Below are 23,709 nucleotides of genomic sequence, written 5' to 3'. Positions count from 1 at the left end.
ACGGAGGGAAAGATAGCTGCACTGCCATGAGGAGGGAGGAACGACTGATACCCTACTCGGATCTCAGGTCTTGTGAGTGGGGCCGGTGCGGGGATGGTACTAGATTGAGGGGCCACCCTACCTGTAGGATACCACCTGCGGGCGCTCCAGTATAATGAAACCCAAAAGTGGTGCAGCAATGCAAACACACAAACTTGACAAGTACGCAGTACTTAAACAACCGATACCAGAAGATGGGGGGACCCCGAACCATCCCTTGGCTCAATAATGACGGCCATCCAGGCCCTGGGCACAACGCTTGAAACAAAAATTGACAAAGTCTCCATAGAAATTAACCTGCTCAGAGCGGACATGAATAAAACGACAGATTGTGTTAAAGCAACAGAAGTGAATGTGACGGAGCTCCAAGGGGCAACCAAAAAGCTGGAAGAACGCGTCCATCAGCTTGTCCACCAACACCGCCAGATGGCCCTCAAGCTCGAGGACCAGGAGGGAAGGGCTCGCCGGAATAACATAAGGGTGTTGGGGGTCCCGGAGGGGTCGGAAGGGTCAAGCGTGGACCTCTTCCTTGAGGACTTAATACTCAATCACCTCAAACCGAAACGGCTCTCCTCCCTCTTTACGATTGAGAGTGCACAGAGCCCCGATACCACCACTGAAGCCTGGAGCCACTCCCAGAACAATCATTGCAAAAATCCTTAACTATAGGGACCGCGACGCAATATTGCAAGCTACCCGTCTTCTGGAGGATCTCCACTTTGAGAACACCACTGTGCGGTTCTTCCCAGACTTTACTCTCAAAGTGCAACAAGAGCGACGCTCTTTTGATGGAGTGAAAATGGCGCTAAGAGACAAAGGCATCAAGTACATGATGTTCTTCCCAGTGAAGCTCAAGATCATCGCCAATGGGAAGTTGTGGTTCTTCACGGCCCCGTCGGAAGTGCAGGCATGGCTGGACAAGGGAACCACAAGGAGAGCGAGGATGGCCCCTGGGGACGGCAGGTCGGAATCGGACAGGCGAAGCCACCGATCCTGGAGGTTGAGATCTGTGAACCCGACGATACTGGAGGCCGGCGAAGACTGATCGGGTCTCCCAGGATGTCAGACTCCCCACTGCAGGAGAGTGTCATTGTGAAGTACCAGCAGTCCCGCAGTGCCAACCCCTAGTAGTGGGTATCGTCCCCCAAGCCACACTACCAAACATTATACGTTACTGATTACAGTTCCAGTAATCAGTAACGTATAATGTTTGGTAGTGTGGCTTGGGGGACAATACCCACTACTAGGGGTTGGCACTGTGGGACTGCTGGTGCTTCACAATGACACTCTCCTGCAGTGGGGAGTCGGTGTCACCCTATACTCCCCCGCAATTGTTGATTTGTTCACTGGGCGACAGGCGCTCTGCTAGTTGGGGATGTGGGTAGTTTCAAACCTACGCAGCAGGGTAGCAGGGATGGGGGAAAGAGTTTACGGGGAAACTTCATCGAAGACTTTAGTTAACTGTTCACTGGGGTTCTGGGAGGTGGGTCGTTGGGAGAGTAATTATCGGTCACGCCTCACTCACTTTCTTCTGTTTGGGTTGCCTTACATGTCTAGAGCACACAGCACACGTCTCCTTTACACATGAGTAAGCACTGGGACAAGAGCCTTAAGCTCCTTAGTTGGAACGTCAACGAGCTGGGGGACAATATAAAACGAAGGATTGTGCTCCAGTACATTAAGCGACAGGCTCCGAACATTGCACTGCTCCAGGAGACACACCTAGTTGGTAATACCTGTAAGGCGTTGAACAGGTGGGGGTACAAGCTTGTTGCACACGCAGGCTTCAAGTCAGGTTCTAGAGGGGTGGGCATTCTCCTTAAACAATCCTTTCCATTCAGCATACAACACATTTGGACTGACACATTGGGACGTTACTCGGCGGTCTCGGGGCAATGGGAGGGACAAACCCTTACAGTAATAGTAGTTTACATTCCGCTGGGTCTGCAGTACCAGTCCTTGAAGGACCTGGGGGCATTTATACTCTCACTTCCAGAGGGCCACCTGGTTATAGGAGGGGACTTTAACTCCATTGTATCAGGCCACCTCGAACGATATCCACCCCGAAACATTGGCACTGCGAGCAGCTGGCTCCCTAACTTTCTAGAGCAGGGGTCTCCAACCTTTTCTGTAATAAGATCTACTTTTGTTCAAAGAAAAACATCCAGCGCTACTAACAGTAATGGTGGCCACCCCTTCTAAGATGGTCAGCAGTGATAACATCAGGGCATTAAGCAGGGTTGACATCAATAAAGTAAAAAAAACATTATCAATTTGGAATGCCTCTATATTGGTAATGCATAAAAACCCTAGTTCCAACCCCCTGGCACCAATGTAATAATATGCTTTTAAATACATTTTGAAAATTCAACCATTTTTCTCCATACATCAGCTTAACAAATTATGAAAATAGACACATTTTTGTCTCAAATACATGCTTTTGTACTTTTGGTATACATAGAATATTCCAACCAAGCAAAAGCTTCTATAATAGTACGATGGGCTGCAACCAGGAGAGCTTCTCACAGGTACCTGGAGAGCTACTGGTAGCTCACGAGCTGCTCGTGGAGACGCCTGTTCTAGAGGCTATCGGTCTCACGGATCTCTGGAGAGCACGACACCCAGAACTCAGACATTACACATTCTACTCGGGGTCACACTGCACATACTCCAGAATAGACTACATACTCATGCCCATGTCACAGACAATGACAGTGCGAGAAATCAGACATCTGGCAAGAGGAATCTCGGACCACTCTCTGATCTGGGTACACTTGACACTTGGGGACAAGAGGGTAGGTAGTGTAGCGCCCATTAACCCGTAGTATTTCCAAAATCCCACAGTTAAAGCCACACTCACAAAAGCTCTCTACCACTACTTTCAGGACAATGAAAGATCGGTTGGGTTTTCTACCACTCTCTGGGAAGCATTTAAGACAGTCATTAAGGGGCAGGCATTGTTAAAGATATGACTGGTCTCGAGCACGACCTCCTCCACCTGCAGGAAGAAGTGGAGGAAGGGGAGGGCCAGTACACTCTCCATTTACTGCATCTAAAAACAACGGAATATAAAGCCGTTGTGACTGACATGGCCAAAACCCTGGAGAGGGATAGGGACGGCAGACTGTATGACCAGGGGGACAAAGCGGGTAAATTAATAGCATGGTTTGACCGGAAAGAAAGAGTGCTTAGACTGGTCCCGGAGCTCAAGAGTAGCTCCGGCACCGTGTAAAGGACCCCCAAGACATTGTTGCGGAGTTCGCAGGCCACTATCAATGGGTGTACCAGAGTGGCTCGGATTTGCCGGAGGAAGACTCATCTGCACTCCTCGCAGACATCACTCTGCCTACCCTCACAAGCGAAGACAGGCAATCATTAGACAGTGCACTTTTGAATGCCGAAATAGCAATGGCAACTAGGAGCCTCCAACCGGGGAAGGCCCTGGGCCAAAATGGACTACCAATTGAGCTCTATAAGCTTAAACCTGACAAACTGGCCCGCATCTCAGAAACATGTTTGAGGAGAGCAGGAACCGCGGCCAACTCCCACGTGATCAATGTATCCCAATGTTGGTTACCATACATAAGGAAGGAAAACCAAAAGACGAATGCTCATCCTATAGGCCCATCTCCCTTTTGAACGCAGAACCCAAAATCCTGACTAAGCTGTTGGCAGGCCGACTAAAACAGGACATATGCAAATTGGTGCATCTTGGAGCGGATTGCCACTGTTCGGGAGGATGCAGTAGTGGTTTCACTGGACGCCACTATGGCGTTCGACACGCTCGAATGGCCCTACTTAATGGCGGTTCTCAAAAAGTTGGGCTTTGGCCATAGTTTCATTGGATGTGTAAAGCTCCTCTACTCAGACCCCTTGGCTCAAGTGGTAGTCAACAACAAGATATTTGAGGCATTCACCCTCAGCAGGGGGACTCAGCAGCGCTGTCCACTCTCGCCCCTGCTCTTCGCTCTTTCCCTCGAGCCGCTTGCGGCTTGGATACGCAAAGATCCATCTATCAGGGGACTCAAGTGGGAAAAGGGTTGGGAAGACCACGTCTCCCTGTACGAAGATTACATCCTTTTATATCTCGCCTCTCCCCAGAGGTCACTGCGAGTCGTTCTTGATATCTTCACCAACTTTGGGAGAAACTCTGGATATAAAATTAACTGGAGCAAGTCGTTGCTGTGCGTTCTCCACGGAGACCCCCCTTCCAAGGCGCGGGGCTGCCCCATACTTGTAGCAGCAGAGGGATTTAAATACTTGGGCATTTTCATTACATCCGATGCCGAACTTCGCTATGAGTGTAATTTTGAGAAGTTGGCCTGGCCTATGCTGGTCACTAGTTAAAGTGGCCACCTTGCACCAGTCCAATTCGACTCTTATGGTAGATAGGTTTAAGACAACCTTTTAAAGAAAGCTATCATAGTGGTAGCTGTGGAGAGCAGCCTTCAGGCTAAGTCTCTGAGGAATGTAAAGCAGCTTGTTTTACCTGATAATCTCTTGAATTACCAAATGAAAGGACACCACACAGGTATATATATAAAATATATATGTATTTATTTCTAGACACACTCTACTAATCTCTTTATGAGATTAGAAGTCAGGAACATATGCACAAATCAATGTTTCACAACAAATTAAGCACTTATTTGGCTGGGGCCCTAGGGGCGTACCAGACCATATACTAAAAAAGAGGTATAAGAAGAACGACTTGAGAAGGGAGAAGGCCTAAGATCTTCAGAAGCGCTAGGACTTCACTAATCCACCCAAGGCAGGTAAGTAAAGAACCCACGGGAGACGCATGCAGTGTGAGAACACAGCCGCGGATCCCAATAGACTTCAATGGAGAAAGTCGCGGTTGGAATTTTAAAGTTTTAGGATACTTCGGGAAAGTCTACAAGCAAGTCACTTACAGGGTAAGTGGTTCTAGAGCCAACACACACAGGAGCACCGGAGTACTCGAGTTACCTCACCCAGGGAAGCCGGGTGCATAGGTGTCTTTTGGTGTCGGGTCGCGACGTCGTTTTCAATGGGAGCCAAAGAAGACTTGCTGCTTGTGAAGACAGGAGAAGTGTCCGGTGGAATCCAAGGCTGTATTCTGAAGAAAGAAGACCTGAAAGCAGGGGCGACAGTGTTCACAGTCACTGGCCAGTGACCCGGGGCCAGGAAGATGGATGCCCACAGTCGTCGGGTGATCATGGGTGTCTTGACTCTTCAGCCACGAGGTCCAGGAGGCGTTGATGATGACCAGGAGCTGGATTCGGAGTGTCCCATGAAGTCTGCAGCTTACTGAGGTGTCAGCAACCGGATTGGAGCCAACAAGCCTTGGCAACAGCAAGTCTTGTGGAAAGTGAAGAAAGTCAGCGGTGCAGACCAGCAAGGTCTGAGGGACTCACCCAGCAAGGGTAAGTCAGGGCAGGCCTTGAGCAACCAGGAGAGCCCTTTGGTTTGATGGAAAAGTCTTCAGGGGACCCACAAGCCAACCGGCAAGGGTTCGCAAAGACGCCTCAGGAGGATTCACTTCACAGGAGCCCACGGTCACTCGGGATGAAGTAAGCCTCTGATTTTCGGTGGAAATACTGCTGGAGGCTTGGACCACACGTGGTCCGATGCACAAGTTCGTAGAACATCGAGAAGGGGTTGCACTTGACAATAGTGCACGATACCCAGGTATTGCTGCTCCTCGTCACTCGTGGGGTCCACTTGCCTCAGGTTTGCTGGGGACTCACAATGGCCGTCAAGAAGTCAGAAAATCTACTTCTGTGGCTGCAGGGACTTCAGACTCCGGCGGGAGCGGGAAAGTTTGCGACCATTGATTCAAAGTTTTGGTGCCTGCCAAGCAGGGGAGTCACTCCTTGACTCCACGGGAGATTCTTCCGTCTTCCAAAGGTAGTGGAACATCGACGGTCCAGGATTCTTCTTGTAGAGCGTCTTCCAGGGATATCTAGTTTACAATGGCAAGGTTTCCCTATCTTATACTAATGGAAAGGGAGGGACTAGCTCTATGACCACTCCTATGGGAGGGTCAGGGGAGTGGGTGGTTACACCCACTTCCCTTTGTCCAGTTTCGCGCCAGAGCCTGAACCGGTTTGAGCTGGCATATGCACAGAGGAGCCTACTGCTCCCCCAGTGCAGGACTTCAAAGCACTCTAGGAGTGCACCCACCCAGCCTCAATACACTTAATCCTGTCTGGAAGGTGGTGACACCTCCCTGTGACAGGATGCATATTGTTGGGCCTCCTCCACTGCGAGTTTCAGTCAGCAGCAGGAGCGCAGCCCAGTGTCTGTGCTGGTGGCATCCATTTTGTGATGCCAGGCTCTTTCAGATTTCCACAGTAGGTACATGTCTATCCCTCTAGAAGGGTGGGATCATACTCCCACACCAGTTACTGGTGTGGGGGCATGATTCCAAGGCATTTGACACCAAACACGACATGTTTTGATGCAACCATCCCAAAGTTAGCATTTACTGCTAGGTTATAATGCACTTAAGAGTATATGGTTTAACCGCATCCACAAACAGCTACAGAGAATAGACTTTGAGAGCTGCAGAGGGGCCCTGCTCAGGCAGAGGCACCCCCTCACATGGAAACCAAGCACCCTGCCCTCAGGATTGATAGGGACTGCCTTAGAGGTGACTGATAGGTTTATATGTGTGTGTAAGGTGAGATATAGGGAACCTATACCTCAGTGAGGAGTGCTAACACTACCTCACCCAGGCTGCAGTAGCAGGCCTGTGGTTTCAGATTTAGTCTGCTTCCCAGGGGTGGCATAATACATGCTTCAGCCCCTGGTAGGCCTGTGAAGTACCTATACCCTTCGTACCTAAGGTACCATATACTAGGGGCTCATAAGGTACCACAGTATCCAATCATTAGTGCATCTAATATGCACTCCAAGTTGTTTAGAGAGAACAGAGAGGCTGGGGCCCTGATTAGCAGGGACCCAGCCAGACTATAGCCAGAAACCAGTGTAAACATCAGAAAAAAAGTGGGGGCAACATAAGTGCAGATCCTACTCTCCCACAGTAATCCTCTCCCCCACTACAGAGGTTCAGGTGTGACGCTGCGACCTGGAAGGCACTGCCGTTGTCATTGTTGGGACGTGTGGCACTTTTCAGAATGACGACCCTCCTGTGCTTCTTATATGCCCTGCAGAACTACCCAGACCTGGTTCCAACTAGGTACTTCAATGAAATTGAGAGCGTCCTAAGGGACTTACTATGGGACGGTAGACCGTGTACAGCACTTCACAAACTCACACTCGCGTGGTACGACGGAGGCATAGGGCTCCCTGACATAAAAATATACTACTGGGCGGCCCATCTGGCAGCCGTGAATCACTGCATGTATCGTATCGGGGATGACCCAGGTTACAGAATGGACAGATGGATACTCCCCGGGGGTAACTTTAACAGAGTCCTCTACTCCAGACCCAACAGGTACTCACTGACGGAACCCACAAAACATTCTGTCCAATTCTGGCACATAGCTAACCGTAGACTTGGTTGGATCCAAAAGCTCACACTCGCCACTCCATTATGGGAAAGGAAAACAATCAACTGTTCCTTCGAGACAGCAACCTTCCCAGAAAGCTGGAAACACGCCAAGATCAACGCCCTTCTGAAGAAGCCCAAGGCGGATCCCAAGGACCTCAAGAACTTCCGGCCCATCTCCCTGCTCCCATTCCCGGCAAAAGTGACTGAGAAGATTGTCAACAAACAGCTGACCCGCTACCTCGAAGACAACAACATCCTGGACCCTTCCTAATCCGGTTTTCGCAGCAACCACAGCACCGAGACAGCCCTCATCGCCACCACTGACGACATCAGGACCCTGATGGACAAAGGAGAAACAGTCGCCCTCATCCTCCTGGACCTATCAGCAGCCTTTGACACAGTCTGCCACCGCACCCTATCAGTACGCCTCCATGACGCCGGTATTCAAGAGAAGGCCCTGGCCTGGACCACATTCTTCCTCTCTGGCAGAACCCAGAGCGTCCGCCTCCCACCCTTCCGCTCAAGAACCACCGAGATCATCTGCGGCACGACAACATAACCTCAACATCATCTCCTATGCCGACGACACCCATCTGATCATATCCCTCACCGAAGACCCCCAAACAGCCAAAGCCAACCTCCACAGAGGAATGAAGGCCGTAACCGACTGGATGAAGGACAGCAGACTGAAGTTGAACTCAGACAAGACGGAGGTCCTCATTCTCGGGCCCACCCCATCAGCCTGGGACGACTCTTGGTGGCCCACATCGCTAGGCACAGCCCCGGAACCCACGGACCACGCACACAACCTGGGGGTCATCCTCGACTCTACTCTCTCCATGACCAGGCAAGTCAACGCTGTCTCCGCCTCCTGCTTCAACACCCTCCGAATGCACCACAGGGTCTTCAAATGGACCCCCCTCGACACGAGAAAAACCGTCACCCAGGCCCTCATCACCAGCAGACTCGACTACGGGAACGCCCTCTACTCAGGAACAACAAACAAGCTCCTGAGACGACTACAACGAATCCAGAATGGCTCGGCTCGACTGATCCTCAACGTCCCCTGCCGCAGCCACATCACACCCCACCTGAGAGGCCTGCACTGGCTCCCTGTCAACAAGAGGATCACCTTCAAACTCCTCATCCACGCACACAGAGCACTACACAACACCGGACCCACTTACCTCAACAACCGACAAGAGGTTTTGACAAATGGGACCTTATCGGGCTGTCGCGAATTGGTGACCTCTGGGGGGCAGGTGGGGTGGTCTCATTTGCCTCACTTCAGCAAACATATAATTTAGCGGACTCTGAATATTTCAAGTATATGCAAGTCCGACACTCCCTCCAAACTAACCTTCCAGCAGGGTCTTTCCCACCAGAATCCTCTCCATTAGAGGACAGACTGCTTGACGGTTACCTGCCAGACAAGGCCATCTCCCTCACGTATAAAAAACTCATCAACAATACTCCGGATCCACTTCTACCCCTCCGGGAGCGCTGGGAGAGAGATGGGCTAGAACTAGATGATGAAGAAGGGCAGGAGGCAGTGTCCTCCCCACGGGAAGTCGCAATTTCATCCAGGGTACGACTTGTCCAACTTAAAATTCTACACAGAATCTATGTCTCTGGCCCTAGACTGGTACACATGGGTAGGGCTAGGGATGGGCTATGCAGGAGATAATGTGGACTAGAGGGCTCCTTTATGCATATTATATGGGAGTGCGGGCTGATTCAGGGATATTGAAGGAAGGTGCAAGAGTACAGTCTGGGCAGTTGTGATTAGGCCCGAAGCCAAGCGGTGCCTCTTAAACATGTGGGAACCCACGGACCTTAGCAGTAAGGGCAAGCTAAGGGCAACTTTGGGTCAAATGGTGGCGAAAAGAAATATTGCTCGTTTGTGGGGAGCGACTGCACCGCCTACACTGACAGCCTGGAAGGAGGACATGGACTGGTGTATGATTAGGGAAAAAACAGTTTATGTTGCACAGGATTGCCCCCAAAAGTGGATGGCTGTCTGGGGTAGATGGAATGTGTATCGTGGTAATATTTGTAACCCCCCTCTTCTTCCCTCCCTTGATGATCCAACATCGCCAAAATTATGTTATCACTATGTCTTTGCTGTGTATAGAGTGCTATGAAATGTAACGATCCAATTTTCAGAACTGTACTATTGGGGCCAACGTGTATCTGTAATACAGTGACCTGAACGTTTGTTAATAAAAACAGAATCCCCCCAAAAAACAATGATCAATCTGTGAAAAGGTGTTGGCTGCCGGAGTGAAACAAGAAAATTCCCTCTTTGTAGGGTTTCGCGCTCTCCACTCATCACGCAGCTGCATGCCCTGCAGAATATCCATGAGGGATCTGACCATACGGGGTTTAGTGTTGTCTCTAGGGGGCTCCAGATCCAGTGCCCCGTAAGAAATACAATTAAAATCTCCAAAGAGGAGAATTTCAGCACCCATGTAAGGTGTCGCTGCCTTCAGGACTGCTTGATAAAAATCAGAGCAATCCAGGTTGGGGACGCAGACGTTAATAATACACATTTCCCTCCCTTCCCACCTTCCAAACAGAATAACATATCTCCCTTAGGGATCGAGAACATTGTGAAGGTGCTGGAACGGGACCCCTGGGGCTACCCATACCAATGCCCCCGTGCAAATCCAGAGTAGGATGTTGTGTAGATTTGTCCCCTCCAGCGCCTACAAAGGCTTTTTATAGTGTTCCCCCTAATATGTGTCCCCTGCAGCCCCACAATCGCTATGCCATATCTCTTCAGGAAAGCGTGTACTCTACAACGTTTGTCCTGACCAGCCACCCCTCGGACATTCCAATTAAGAAACGTCAGTGTCTGAGCTGTCATGGCAGTGTAATGTTTGTCAGACACACCCTTTCCCCTTCCCTAGATATTCCTCCATATGTCCCCAATGTCCATACTTTGCGATGTGATCCTCATGTGACCCCATATACTTCCCAACACTTAACCAAGAAACTCTCAAAAACTGAACATTATTATTATATTATTATTATGAAATTTATTAAGCGCACAGCTACCCCCAACGGAGGTGTCCCGGCGCTGTGGACAGCGACAGTAGAGGACAGAGAGACTAGCAGCTTGCAAATAAGCAGGTCTTCAGTTTACATCTGAACTGAGATTCAGAGTCGATCATACGGATGTTGAGTGGGAGAGCATTCCATAGTTTTGCCGTGATCACTGCAAATGCTCTACCACCTTTTCTAGATTTGTAGTACCTGGGGGGGCGCAGAAGGCGGAGGTGATTTGATCTGAGCGTGCGGCAGGAATGGACTTGCGTCAGCCTTTGTCTGAGATAGCCTGGCCACTTGCCATTCAAGGCCCTGAATGTCAGGACCAGGGCTTTAAACTGAATGCGGGAAGAAATAGGAAGCCAGTGAAGGATTTTCAAATGGGGGGAGATCGAATGGCGGTAGGGGATGTTACAGATCAGCCTGGCCGCTGCGTTTTGTACCATTTGAAGTCGATGAAGGAGATATGCAGGTGTTCCCACGTAGAGGCTATTACAATAGTCCAGGTGGGACGTGATGAGAGCATGTACAATAGTTTTCAAGGAATCGGTGGGCAGATAGGGGGAGATCTTTTTTATCATGCGCAGTTTGCCAAAACAGGCAGAAGTGACTTTAAGAATTTGGGTTTTACCTAGCAGTTCATTGTCAATTTAGATGCCCAGATTACGGGCCGTCTTGACCGGTACGGGGGGGGGGGGGGGGAGTTAAGTTCCGACGGCCACCAAGATGAAAAAAAGCACCTCGGTTTTGTCGGTGTTTAGCTTCAGAGTGTTGGAGGTCATCCAGGATACGATGTTGGAGAGGCAGGTTTTAAAGTTTGAGAGTCCTTTGTCAGAGTGGTCTTTAAAGGAGAAGATAAGCTGAGTATCATCAGCATACGAGACCACTCTGACACCAAAAGCCTCCACCACCCTAGCCAATGGTGACAGATAGATGTTAAAAAAGAGGGGGCTGAGCGTTGATCCCTGAGGGACTTCGCAACTGAGACTTTTTTTGTCTTTGGACATAAAGGGGTGACACCACACCTGTTGCGTTCTGTCCGTAAGAAAGGATTTGATCCAGGCCAGAGGCGTGTCACGAATCCCTATTTTGTAGAGTCTGTCTAACAGTATGGAGTGAGACACGGTGTCGAAAGCTGCGGACAGATCGAGGAGTACCAACATGGCAACCTCGCCTCTGTCCACGCTTTCCCTAATAGTTTCAGAGACCTCCAAAAGTGCTGTCTCCGTGCTGTAGCCGGGTCTAAAACCGGATTGTGAGTCGTGGAGGAGATTTTGGGTCTCTAAATAGTCGGCCAGTTGCTCCTGTACGATTTTTTTCTAGTATTTTGGCTGGTTTGGGGAGAAGTGATATCGGACGATAGTTAGAGTAGACTGCTGGATCAGCTTCTGCCTTTTTTAAAATAGGGATTAGCATGGCCTGTTTCCAAGTTATGGGGAATTGGCCGGTCGAGAGAGAGGCAGGGGCAAGGGTCGTGAACACTTGGGCAGGGACCGGGTTGAGAGGTGAGCCTGATTTGCACTGTTGTATTTTTTCTAAGTGTGATTTCTTTGAAGGCATGAAAGAATATAGCATTTGAAGGTATAGGATCTTGAGTGTAAGTACCCTCAGCTTCTCTATCCGAAGGTGTAAAGGCGGAGAATATATCAATGATTTTATTATGAAAGAAGTCGGAGAGACCATCGCAGAGATCTTGGCTGGGTTTTGTAGGGTAGGTCAGGGTAGAATGTTTAGTAAAGCTTTTTACAATTTGATATAGTGTCCCTTCCCCCTCCCGTGGGCAGTAGTATAAATTGAGTATACATTCTCATATGCACCACCATACATACCGCACCATACCTCCCTCCCCTCCCTTCAAACATCAACCAAGCGATGTGCAAGAGATTTATTTAAACCGGGGCGCGAGATTCCTCTCTAGCTACCCTGATGGATCTAGTCTCTAGTGGGGACATCACTACTCTGGCGGCTGCCCAAATCCCTAATGCAATTAGTGAATCAACATGTCCCCTCAACCCCCACCCAGGCCTGAACGAGAAAAAACGAGGAAGAGCACCACACCACAATGGTCAAGAGGCCGCCCCCCCGGGTTTCAGAACGCCCACCTCCCTCAAACACTCCCACAAATATTACAGACCAGTCTGTCCAGGACCCTCAGGAGTTCTAAACACATTGTGGACTGTTCAAGAGTTGCTGCGTAACTCATAGGACTCAGACATGACTATTGTCCCGGCCCTCCATGTTCAAGATCTGGCATCACCTCCATTGAATCCGGGACAACCTCCGAGTCTGATGCCTACAGTGTACCATCTCGGAGGACAGTGATTCTGCCCAAGCTCATCATTCTCTTTTTAGGTGCCTGTCATATAGGCTGTCTACGGTTCTTCAAGGGAGACGGCGAAACATGCGTCCCGGTAGAACTCCTAGAGGGAACCAGGCGCCTCCCCTTTGGTGCCCTGGCATCCAGGCAGTCTCTCCCTCTGGTGGTCTGTGATGAGAGTGAAGTTTCCCATATAAAAACACATGAAAATGTTCACCAGCCCACACTACAGCCAGACTCTCCTTCTTGAGTTGAGAGTAGGCACGTTCTGTATTAGACAGGCTTCTACTGACATATACGATAATGTGTTTCTGGACATTCGGATAACCATTATTTTGAGCAGAGATTGCCCCCAGCCCCACCAGGCTCGCATCTACTGTGATCTCAGTATGTAACATGGGGTCAAAGTAGGCCATTTCAGTTGCTCTCTCAATCACATGTTTTATGTCTTGGAAACTTTGGTCGATTTCAGGAGACCACTGGATTCAGACATCCGACTTTGTTAAGTCTCTCAACCGGGCACTCACTTTAGCAAAGTCACAAATGTAACTAGCTATGTCTAAGAAGGATTGCAGCATGGTTACATCTTTTGAAGGGCAAGCAGATGACAATGCTTGCACTTTATCAGTGTCAGGAGTCACTCCCCCATCAGAAAATATGTGCCCAAAGAATTTGAGTTTGGTTTTGTGAAGGGACTTGTCATGCTCCATTTGTGTTGTCGCAAATACCAGTGTTTCATCACTGTAATTAAAAGCATGTTTGACAGGTTGAATTACTCGGCGGACAACATCCTGAAATATCCGAATATACTCCAAAACTCAACCATCTGTATCTGAACAAACCAACATGAGTCGAGAAATTAGTAATGTACCAACAGTCCTTTGTCCAGGTCAAGATAGGAGAAGACTTTGGCTCCGTTCAGCTGCATGATCATGTCACCATTGTGAGTACCAGGATGTCTTTCTCTCTCAATTGCTTTTTAGGCCTTGCGCATGTCGATACAAATGATAACTGCACTTCCGCTGTCCTTTTTTGGCACCGCAACTATGGGCAAAATCCATGGTGTAGGACCCGCAAAGCGGTTGATGATGTCATGGAAAGTGAATCTACCGTGCCGTTGAGTAACAGAGCAAATGTCCTCATTAATATGAAGGTGCACTTTTATTGTTTTGAGCCTTTCTAGACGTTAAAACAATGATGGAAACAGACTCACAACTTCTGACTGAGCACAGATGTTGTAGTTGAGAGCTATCAGTCCCATGTCAATAGCAGTGGCAAAGCTGAGTAGGCATGCACTCGATGAAGTTCCCTGAAGAACATGAATTGGTGCTGGCACTGATGTCGCTTTAGGTCTCATGATTGCTGTAAATGACCCTTGACTCTGTAACGATTTGGTCGCAGCCAAAGTGTATACCTTTGCGTATGAAGGGGTAAGGTGCGGCAAAGGAGATAAGCTGGTACATTTCTCTACTGGCATGATATTAACTGATGCTCCACTGTCTATAATGAAGGTTATGGGGCAACCAGGCGCACAACACCCATTGGACTCACAGGGCTTCAGCCCCCCCCGTCGTGTGTGGCAGCCCGGGCTGAGACACCTTCCCGGGCAAAAAAGCAGCCGCACCCGAGCACTCACAGGTCTTTAAAAGACCATTTGCATGTTAATGAGGCCTTGCTGTTGTTTCACCCCCTCTAAGAGCCCCTGCAGCTCCACTCTGCCTATTGCTTAAAGTTCAGCCCCCCCGAAATTTTTGCTCAGCCCCCCCCGAAATTTTTGCTCAGCCCCCCCCGAAATTTGGCTCTAGTTGCGCCTCTGGGGGCAACCATTCGCCTTTAGTGTAATTTTAGGACAGTGTCCAAATGAAACTGTTCGCTCTGCTTGGTGCTTCTTACTTGACTTTTGATATTTTTTGCAAGTAGCTAATCCTAGACGTGCAAGTTGTTCTTTGGTAGATATCAACACACATCCATCTACTTCACTGGCGCTAGATCGTGACGTGGGAGAACATTTGTATGATGAATTTGACGATGATGGACTTTTGTTTCTACTTGTCATAACAGATGTTGCCTTTTGGCCTTGTGGGCGTGGCGAGAATGCTTCTGGAACCTTGTGGCACCAATTTTCTCTTCTTGCTGTGACACGTTTGGTTTCTCTTTCACTTTGCAGAGGTTTTCTTTCCTGCAGCCCTTGCATGTCTGTCCCATGGCTGAACATTGACCTTCATGGGGAAATAAAACCCCCCATCGGAAGCACATCTTTTCTTTCTTTGGAGACGTCAACTTTTGCGCATCTTTTTTGGGTTTATGCTTACTTTTCATGATTAGCACTGATATATTTCTTGCTGTTACTGCTCTTCTGCTGGTCTGCCTCTGCCTCTCGTGCCTCTTTCATTTTCCTTTGTTTTCACTTTTCACTTCTCACTCTTTCCTTTATTTTCCCCCGCCGCTGCTGCCCCCGCAGCCCCTACCCCAGCCAGTGTGTCCTTCCCACCTCCCAGCTGACTCGCCTTTCCCCCGATACCTACTTAATAGCGGCCGCTGCAAGGCAAGAAGAGCAAGACCACTGACCTGGTCAGTGTGACTGCTCTCACCCTGCACAGTTCCACCACTAAGTACTGCCCCCTGAGCCCCCTGAACACTGGTGCAGGTTGTTCGAGGCACTACTCCACTCGCAGGCTTCTGCCTGCGCCTCATCTCTGGTGGTACAGTGGGAGAGCACTCTGCTCTTTTGCTGCCCTGCCTCTGCCTCACTTGCCTCTTTACTTTTGTGCCCCTTTTCCTCTTTCCTTTGGTTTGCCCTTCTGTCACTTTCCTCCTTTTCACTTCTCACTCTTTCCTTTGTTTTACCCTGCCACTGCTGCCTTATGGCCCCATGGCCCCTTCCCCCTCCAGTGTGTTCTTCCCGCTCCCAGCTGACTTACCCTTCCCCGATCACTACTTAATGGCAGCTGCTGCACGGCTGTGTGGAGCAGGTGTGCCGCTTGCACACCAAAGGCAAGCCCATCTGCACACGTCCTTGATCTGACGGCGACCAGTGCCAGGGACCCTGGCCCTCTGACCTGCCTCCGCTACAACTCCAGCACCCTTCAAGATCTCAACCCCGGATGCAACAACATCTGTCAGCTCTCAACGCCGACCAAAACCCAGGGCCCTCACTTCTGTCTACAATTCCGCCACACCTTCACCCACCTCCGTACCCCAGCAGCATCTCCCAGTCTACTGGACATCACTGCTCACAAACCACTCAACTGCTTCCTCCTCAATGTACGTTCCCTACACAAACACGCAATAGAAATCCGGGACCTCCTCAACACCTACTCGCCCGACGTTGCATTTGTCACGGAAACCTGGACCAACCCCAACTCTGCACCCGACATCTCCATTCCTGACGGATACAAGATCTTGCGCAAGGACCGCCCCATCTGTCCAGGAGGAGGCATTGACCCTCATGGAGCACATCCATTTCCAGATCCAGACTAACCCCAAAACAACTCTCAGAGGAACCTTCATCTACAGACCGCCCGGCCTCTGCGGTTCCTTTACCGATGCCATCACAGACCCATGCACCTCACGCACTCGCATCCACAAACAACATCCTACTCAGAGACCTAAACTTCCACCTGGATAACCACGTTGACTCAAACACCGCCTCCCTCCAGGAGAACCTCGACAACATAGGAATGAAACAATTTGTCACCACCCCCACGCACACAGCAGGACACACACTCAACCCCGTCTTCACCGGAGGAAACAACATCTCCTACAGTCACACCACAGAACTCCTCTGGACAGACCACCACTGCATCCACCGTACAAAAGCACACCCACAGCCTCTCCCACAGAAACTAGCACAAAGTCACCTAAATCCAGCTCACCTCCGCCCTTGTCAGCACCTCCCACGGACTACGTCAGACGCAAACACGCAGCACGCAATCTCCACCACTGGATCATGTACTGCACCAACACACATGCTGCCTATAAAACAGCCACCACCGCACATAACCAACTCATCAAATCATCAAGGAAGAAATCCCTCCAAGACAGAATCCTTACCAACACATACTACACCAAAGAGCTCTTCTCCATCATCAAGGAATTTGCCAAACCCTGCAGCAAAACAACAGATGTCCCACCCTCCCAAGACCTCTGCAATAGACTCAGCACCTTCTTCAACCACAAGATTATCTACAATAACTTCGACAACCAAGACCATCTCACTGTTCCAGCTCTCCCCTCATGTGACGCCACCCAACAGACCGTGCTCAAATGTATCCCGCTCACGAAAGAAAACCCCTTGAAGACTAAGAAATGCATCTACTCCGGAGCCCCCTCAGACCCCTGCCTACACTACATCTTGCACAGAGCTGCCTCTGCCATTGTACCCAAACTATGTCAGATGGTCAACTGCTCCTTCGAGACAGCCACCTTCTCCAACAACTGGAAACACGCCAAAGTCAACCCCATCCTGAAGAAATCCTCTTCGGACCCAACGGACCTCAAGAACTTTAGGCCCATCTCCCTGCTTTCATTCACAGTCAAGATCATGGAAAACACCCAGCTAGTAAACTTCATTGAAGCTAACAATGTCCTGGACAGCTCCCAATCTGGATTCCGAAGCACTGAGACCACCTTACTCGCCACCACCGATGACATCCCCAACCTCCTCAAACAGGGCGAAACGGCAGCCCTACTCCTCCTGGTCCTCTGGGCTGCATTCAACACCATCTCCCACCACACCCTAGCTACCAGACTCCATGATGCCGGCATTCACGGCATGGCCCTTGACTGGATATGCTGCTTCCTCACCGACAGAACTCAGTAGGTTAGACTCCCTCCCTACCTCTCAGAAGCAACAGACACCAACTATGGAGTGCCCCAGGGTACCTCCCTCAGCCCCACCCTCTTCAACGTCTACATGGCCCCCTCGCAACCATCGTCAGGAACCACAGACTCAACTTCGTCTCTTACTCCAATGACACCCAGCTGATCCTCTCCCTCACCAATGAACCCAACATCACCAAACACAACTTCCAAGAAGGGATGAAAGCCGTCGCCACCTGGATGAAGAACAGCTGCCTGAAACTCAACTCAGAAAAGACGAAAAACCTCATCCTTGGTTCTTGCCCCTCTGCATTGAACAACTCCTGGTGGGCCTCCACCCTCGGAAATCTCCCTACCCCGACGGACCATGCACGAAACCTCAGCATCATGATAGACCCATTGCTCACAATGATCCGCCAGATCAATGCTGTATCCTCGACCTGCTTCAATACCCTCTGCATGCTTCGAAAGACTTTCAGATGGCTCCCAACCAAATCCAGAAAAACTTTCACACATGCATTCATCAGCAGCAGACTGGACTACGGCAATGCTTTCTATGCCAGATCCAACAAGAAACTCTTTCACAAACTCCGGACTATCCAGAACGCCGCAGTCAGACTGATCATGAACATCCCCCATCGCAGTCATATCACCCAACACCTCCGCGATCTCCACTGGCTTCCAGTCGAAAGAAGAATAACCTTCAAACTCCTCACTCATGCATACAAGGCCCTTCACAACATCAGACCCGCATACCTGAACCTCTTCTTCCACGCATCCAAAAAACACCTCCGATCAACCCAGGTCTCTCTGGCCACTGTTCCACATATCAACAAGACCAGAACTAGAGGAAAGTCTTTTTCCTACATCGCAGCCAAAGCCTGGAACACCCTTCCTTTCTACCTCCGGCAATCTCTCACATTGACCCAGTTCAGGAAAGACCTCAAGCCCTTGCTCTTCAGCTGACCCCAGGACTCAACTAAGCCACCTACTCCACCACACCCAGCGCCTTGAGACCCTGACGGGTGAGAAGTTGCGCTTTACCAACCGTGATTGATTGAATAAAATGACAGAACTTAGTGTTTGATAAGTGCGTCAAGTCTCCCAACAAAGTCACCCACTGTTTCACCAGCTTGTTGCTGTGCTTGGTTGAAGATGCACCTTTAATAATTGACATTCGGCGTCGGATTGAACTTGACATCCAATGCTTCTTTTATCTTTTGGTACAACACTGCATCTGTTTGTGAGACTTTCTTTAGCACTTCTTTTAGATCATCACAGGCAAAGTTTTTTTTGAGATATTTAATGATTTTCTTATCGTCTTTTCTTCTAGCCCATCTATGAAGTCATTGAACGTTTTGATCCATGCAGCCTATCTAGATTTGATTTGATTTTTTATTTTTCTGTAGTCCTCAAATGCCCTAAGGGGTCTTGGCACTGCTTATACAACAAACTGATGCTGATGAGTAGTGACCTCCAATTGATTTGCAAAGAGCCAGGTTTCCAATAGTTACCTAAAAGAAATTAAATCGGGACTATTTTTTAAATTTATAGGTAGCATGTTCCATAGCTTGGTTGTTCCTGCTATGAAACTTCTCCCTCCCCAATGTGCTCTTGGTTCTGGGGCTCACCAAAGGCATGTCAGCAGATGATTGAAGATTTCGTTTTGGAATGTACCAGACAATTTATTTTTTAAGTTATCTTTGAAGTTCTTTCTAAACTAGGCAAAGGAATTTAAATTTGATCTTTTTAGCAACTGGAAGCCAATGCTGATTGATGCTAGGGAATGTTTAAAAGCAGTGGGCCGCCGCATTTTGTAAGACTTGTAATTTCTGTAGGAGTCCTTTTTGTATGTTTAAGTATAATGTGTTGCCATAGTCCAATCTGGACAAAGCCTAGGCGGACACAACCATTTTTTGCGAATCGCTAGGGATAAAGGGACATATTTTCCTAATCAGCTTTAGAATAAAAAACACTACTAAAATTAGAGCATTGACCTGTTCCTTGAAAGGTGATCTGTCATCGAAAATAATCCCTAAGTTCCTCACCTTTTTCACAGGCGAAGGGAGAGAACCCAGTTCGTTCGGCCACCAACTAGAGGACTAAAAGTCTGGATCATTGCCCAGTAAAAGCACCTCTGTTTTCCCTGAGTTGAACTTTAAACAGTTGGTTTTCATCCATTTATTAATCTAGGTAATGCATTGATTAAAACAGTCGGCTGTTTCTTTTACGTTGCTGGACACTGAGACATTAACTGTGTGTGATTGGCATCTGAGACTGCTGAGAAGCCAAAGACCTAATAAACTTGGCCAACGGTGCTACATACATATGATCAACAGTGTCGAAGGCAGTTGATAGGTCTAATAATATCAGAACTGCCTTCCCTCCCAAGTCTACGATGCATCATAATTCTTCAGAAGCCATTATAAGAGCTGTTTCCGCGCTATGTGCTTCCCGAAACCCGAACTGTGTTGCATCCAGTAATTCATTAGCTTTTATAAAAGTGGCTAGCTGGGCATTCAATGCTTTTTCTAGGACTTTGCTGAAAATGGTATCCTGGAAAGGGGTCTATAGTTTATGGGTTCCTGCACATCCAGATTCATTTTCTTTAGCAGAGAAACTATAGAGGCCATATTCCAGTTCCCTGGAAATTGGCCTATTCTAATGATTTCATTGAACAAATTAGTCAGCTGCTCACTTATAATTTTTGGTGCCAGGTGTACAATTCTGGGCTGGCATGGGTCTAGCGGTGAGCCAGAGGTAGTTGTAAGTATTAGTCTGTGTACCTGTTCTATACTTAAAGGGGGAAAGTTCTCACATCCTTTAATATTTAGACGACTTTCAAGAATTGCTGATCTGCTGTACAATTAAAAGACTCTTGCTGGTAAAATAATTAAATACATCTTCCACTTTTCCCTGAAAGAACTATGCTAAAACATTACAAAAGATCTGAATGCCATTATTGCATATAGGTTCAGGTGCTTTTGCTAAACCTTTCACTGTGCAGAATAGCTCTTTATTAAAATCTTTAGACTGGGCTATCTTTTCAGTAAAATACTTCTTTTTTTCTTCAAGGATTAGTTTTTGTAATCTGTTTTGGCCGTGAATAATTCTCCCTGTTGACTAGGTCATATTTGGATCTCCACTTTCGTTCTTTCCTTTTGCAAAGCTGTTTTTGCAGTCTAAGATTGTTTGTGAACCACGGTTCTGAAGGGGTTTTTTGACGCTGAGAGATCAATTTTATGGGGGCTAGGGAGTTAACCGTGGATTTGACCAAAGAAAAGTATGAAGAGACTGCCAACTCTACATCTGAGATAAAACTTGGTGTAAAGTTTGCTAATCAGGATTCAAACTCAACAGGTCGATGTTCTTCCAGATACAACCTTCAAAAGCAGGTAATAAATTGGTTGATCTTTCTTGAGGTGACCCTATGCTAATGCTCAAAGTTATGCCTTGTAGTCTGACCATAGTAGTGGTAATTCCTCAATTACTTTTATTGCCAAATTGTTTGTAAAGATGCCATCCAGAGTATGGCCTTCTTCGTGCGTAGGGTACTCCATCAGTTGATTAAACTCAACATTGGTCAAAAAATCAACCAAAGATGCAGTATCGCCATCCTTCAATTTTTCTAAATGAAAATTAAAATCTCCTAAAACTGAAAAATCAGAAGCATCAATACTAGATTCATTGAAAGGACTTATATTGTGGATGAAGTGTTTCTTGGACCAGAAGGGCAATAGATCAGGATACCTCTAAAAGAGTATATGTTTTAGTAAGTTCAATTTGAAATGAGAGTACTTCCCATTCCAAGTCACTGCCCACTGGAGACCCCGAAACCACCAAGTTTTTTCAAATATTAATAGCCAGACCCCTGCTCTGTTTCCCCGCTCTATCAGCTCTATGGACTAAGTATCCTGCCGGGATTGCTTGAACCAGGTCTGGATCGGAAGCCTGGTCAGCCCAAGTCTCAGTGATAAATACAACATCAAACCTGTGCATACTTACCATCTCTGTGAACTCTAGCCTATGTTTCATTAATGATTGAGCATTTACCAAAGCACAACAAAAGCATTTAGGTGTCTGTGTGGTTTGGTTGCCCTGAGATTTATCCCACCGACTTGCTTGTACTAGTACCAATATTCTGCTTCTTAGCAATGTCGAATGGGGGTGGTGGTTTCAGGAGCTGCATCGTATTCTGCACTTCCTTCCACTGCTATTTAGAGCAGGTGCTGTTCAGACATTATTCTTTGCACACAGCAGGACTGGCAACCTCTCCACACAACACCTTGTTGTTTGGGCCTAGTCATCTCGCCTGACTTTGAGGTTGTATAGATTTGATTTGGGGTTCTATAGAGCGCTCCTATGCCCTAAGGGCATCTTGGCACTAGCCTGAGATAAAAAAAAGTGGAGCATACTTATTTGCAGTATACCCATGTTGAGAGAGGGGGCCGCTATTATAAATAGAGGCAAATAATTCCATTGAAATGCAGTGTTTCTTTTTTTTAATATATTTTTTATTTCTTTTTCATATAATATCCCCCCCACAAGCAAACCATTCCTATAAATTACATCAAATGAATCAATTCACAGTACATAACTCTATAAAGTGCATCAAGTTCATCAAAGCGAGGTAGAATAAAATCTAGACATATAGGCATATAGAAACCATAAATATACAACAAATTCCCTGAATCCCCCCCCCCCCAAATTGATCATAGTTACTATAAAGGTGTTTTCCACAGTTATTCCCGGGAGTGCGTACCAATTACCAGTCACTTGGGGAGCGGGGGGGGCAAATAAATACAAAATTCCCAGTACTCTTGCCTTTCCGAACATAGATTTATTTTACCAAATGATAAATCAACAGTGATAAGTTCTAGCCATTGATGAAATACAGGAGGGGTAGGATCAAGCCAGGCTGTTGTCACACATAACCTAAGTACAGCCATAGCAACAAACATAAAGGGTTTGGTATTGACTGGAACTATGTCATCATGGACCCCTAAAAGCAATAGCTGTGGAGATGCACAACTAATTTGGTAAAAAATTAATGATTCCAGCTTTAAGGCCCTCTAGCTCTGGGCATCTGGCCAGCATGTGCACTATAACCCCTCCATATTCCTGGCATCTTGGGCACCTTGTTCATGATGTCCCTTGCTATTTTCCCCAGGGTTGTATAAAGTTAAAACAAGTTTTAAAATGTTGAGCCTGTAAATTGGCCGAGATTAAATACAACTGGGCACCTTCTAAAGATATAGCCAGGTCTTTAATTTGTGCACTTATATTATCTTCCCACCCCTTCGTATGTTTAGCCAAATGGTCTTGCATTGTGCTATTCAAAACTCTGTATATGGTTCCAATTGGGGTACCACTACCAATAATCGACAATTTCTACCTTACCAAATCCCGCCAGTCCACCTCTTTTTTTTAAAAAAAATCTCTAATCTGTAGGTATTTAAAAAAGTCCTTATGATCAAGCTTGAAATTATGATGAATAGCATCAAACTTCTTTACCTAGTTTATAATACAAAAATCACCCAGACTATATTACCCATGAACTGACCACCTACTAACACATGCATCCCAGACAATTTTCGGTAAAAGAGGTTTGCATTGTATTGGTGAATAAAAATTAAATCTGCCAGTGTCTACTCTTTTCCGAACTTTTGCCCATATATACGAAAGGCGGCCTCCAGTTCTTTAAACTGACCTTTCTTGTAATACCCAAACTCGATGTACCGAAATAAGCACCCTCAGCTTTTTTCGCTCAAAGATAACTCAAATATCGACTAAGTCAAAAAAATACACCTCCCAGGTCTTGTCTCCTTTTCTTACAAAAGGACTGTCAAATGCTGTAATATTGCGGCACAGTAATACAATTTGAGATTTGGTATTGCCAGACCACCAAATTCTTTCGGCAAGGTCTGAAATCTTAGTGCCCTTCTAGGGTTAGCATATGTCCAAAGAAAAGAGGTTAGCATCC

The sequence above is a fragment of the Triturus cristatus genome, chromosome 6 (genome assembly GCF_964204655.1).
Source record: "Triturus cristatus chromosome 6, aTriCri1.1, whole genome shotgun sequence".
NCBI classification, from domain to species: Eukaryota; Metazoa; Chordata; class Amphibia; order Caudata; family Salamandridae; genus Triturus; species Triturus cristatus.
The sequence above is the reverse complement of the archived record's forward strand: the minus strand, read 5'-3'. Positions refer to the sequence as shown.